Genomic DNA, 2808 nt, shown 5'->3' with positions numbered 1-2808 from the left:
GATCCTCCTGCCTCGCCTCCCAAAGTGCTGGAATTACAGGCATGAGCCACTGCACACGGCCTAGTCTAATAACTTTTACACATACTGGGAAACCAAAATGTGTGTGTGACTCACTTTCTTGCTAGATTCACTTTACTGCTGTGATCTGGAACCAAACCCACAGCATCCCCACTGTATACACAGGACCACATAATTAACGGGTGACAAAGGGCTTTGGACAGGTGCTGCTCTCAACACATCTATACCGATAAGCTCAGTCTTCCTAACACCCCTGTGGAGCAGGTAGCCCCACCCCCTTGTTATAGATGAAACACCAAGGCACCAAGAAGTTCAATAACTTAGCCATACAGCTGGCAAGTAGGGTGGGATGTGAACCCCAGCAGTCTGCACCCCTGGAATTCTACCAGAGGGGAGCAAAACAAAAAGAGGTAAGTCAATTTTGCCTTATTCACTACGTACTCAGTAGTAGCCAAGGAACTGGAGTTAAGGAGTTCAAGACCTAGCTTAATCCAATCACAGAATGACTAGCAGACAAGAAAGCTGTAGTAGTTACAAAAGCTAATCAGTTGTGCGAAGGAGGCTGCTAGCATTAATGTGTTAATCCAGGCTGTACAGGGGAAGAGCTAGCATGCAAGCATTCGAGTCTATTGTGCTCCAAGCTACAGATAACAGTGAATATGGCAGACATGCTCTGGTAACAGACTCTGAAATAATCACTAATTTCAGTGTTATAATGGCACCATGTGGGGTACACCGACAAGATTCAACACTTGTGGGGAAGCAAGCCTAGCTGTCTGAGAGCAGGCTTAAGAATCAATTAACAGGCCAGGCACGGTGGCTCACGCCTGTAATCCCAACACTTTGTGGGGCTGAGACGCGCAGATCACTCGAGGCCAGGAGTTCAACACCAGCCTGGCCAACACAGCAAACCCCGGTTTCTACTAAAAATAAGAAAAAATTAGCTGGCTATGTTGGCGCATGCCTGTAATCCCAGCTACTCGGGAGGCTGAGGCAGGAGAATTGTTTGAACCCGGGAGGCGGAGGTTGCAGTGAACCAAGAGCTCACCATTGCATTCCAGCCTGGGCGACAGAGCGAGAGTCCATCAAAAAAAAACAAAAAACAAAAAACAAAACATCAAACAATGAACCAGCTGGACACCACTGCTCATACCTGTAATCTCAGCATTTTGGGAGGCTAAGTTGAGTAGATCACTTGAGGTCAAGAGTTTGAAACCAGCCTGGTCAACATGGCAAAAGCCAGTCTCTAATAAATATATAAAAATTACCTGGGCTTGGTAGCGGGTGCCTGCAATCCTAGATACTTGGGACGCTGAGGCAGGAGACTTGCTTGAACTCAGGAGGCGGAGGTTGCAGTGAGCCGAGATTATGGCCACTGCACTCCAGCCTGGAAGACAGAGCAAGACTCAGCCTCAAGGGGGAAAAAAAAAATCAGCTGGGCGTGGTGGTACACACCTGTAATCCCAGCTACTTGGGAAGCTGAGACAGGAGAATTGCTTAAACCCGGGAGGCGGAGGCTGCAGTGAGCTGAGATCACACCATTGCACTCCAGCCTGGGCCACAGAGCAAGATCCTGCCTCAATTAACACAAAAAAATCTCAGTTTCAGGTACTGTTGGATGCCATGTTTATTTTTCATATAACGAAATATTTTCAAAATGTAAAAAAAAAAAAAAATCTGTGGAGTGAGTCATATAAACTGCAGTTTCAATGTCTACCACATGGTCAAAAGCAGTCCTCCAAAACTCCAGTGCCTACAGTGAAGCAATCTGAGTTCAAAGAAATGTGGAGCCCAGGGTCAATGGTGGATTGTAAGGCTCACCTAATGGTATTCCAATTCAGCCAAACAAAATATTTGCACAGGGCCAACAGAGTCCCTGAGCCAGTGGCCTATTGGCAACCCCAGTTGAAGGGAAAGGCTTTGGCAAGCAGCAGACCTTAGCAGGAATTCTTGCTTCCTGGCAGTTAACTCCTCCAGCATCCACTTTTAAGAACTCTTGAGGAATAATGGCTGCGCCCAGTGGCTCCACGCCTGTAATATCAGTCCTTTGGGAGGCCAAAGCAGAGGATTGCTTGAGCCCAGGAGTTCAAGACCAGCGTGGGCAACAAAGCAAGACCCTCATCTCTAAAAAAAAATTTTTTTTTGAGACAGAGTTTTGCTCCTGTTGCCCAGGCTGGAGTGCAATGGTGCAATCTCGGCTCACTGCAACCTCCACCTCCTGGGTTCAAGCGATTATCCTGCCTCAGCCTCCTGAGTAGCTGGGTTTACAGGTGCCCACCACCATACCTGGCTAATTTTTTTTTTTTTAGTAGAGATGGGGTTTCACCACGTTGGCCAGGCTGGTCTCGAATTCCTGACCTCAGGTGATCCCCCCATCTTGACCTCCCAAAGTGCGGGGATTACAGGTGTGAGCCACCAATCCCGGCCTTCTAAAAATTTTTTTAAGGATTAGCTGGGCATGGTGGCATGTGCCAGCTACTCAGGAGGCTAAGGCAAGAGGACTGCTTGAGCTCATGGGTTCGAGGCTGCAGTAAGCTATGATTGTGCCACTGCATTCCAGCCTGGGTGACACAGTGAGATCCCATGTCTTTAAAAAAAAAAAAAAAAAACTTAAAAAACAAGCTAAGTTAGCCACTAGCATGTGAACCTTTATGTGCCATGCATATTCTCATTTAACTCAATACCACCTGAAAACACATGTCATTATTCCTAGACTATGGATACAGAGGTGGCATATGCTTGTTTAAGATCATCGAGTCAGTGGAGGCCATGTATTCTTTTTTTTTTTTT

General features: G+C 46.8%; 1 protein-coding gene across 1 annotated transcript in view; it reads right to left on the bottom strand.

Annotated features, from left to right (window-relative positions):
* Positions 1-2808, bottom strand: part of DNMT1 (DNA (cytosine-5-)-methyltransferase 1) — a 60728-nt gene that overhangs the window by 57134 nt on the left and 786 nt on the right. The window lies entirely within an intron of this gene.

Source organism: Colobus angolensis, unplaced genomic scaffold (genome assembly GCF_000951035.1).
Source record: "Colobus angolensis palliatus isolate OR3802 unplaced genomic scaffold, Cang.pa_1.0 Scaffold39, whole genome shotgun sequence".
Taxonomy (NCBI): domain Eukaryota; kingdom Metazoa; phylum Chordata; class Mammalia; order Primates; family Cercopithecidae; genus Colobus; species Colobus angolensis.
Note: the sequence above shows the minus strand (reverse complement) of the source record. Positions and strands in the feature narration are given on the sequence as shown.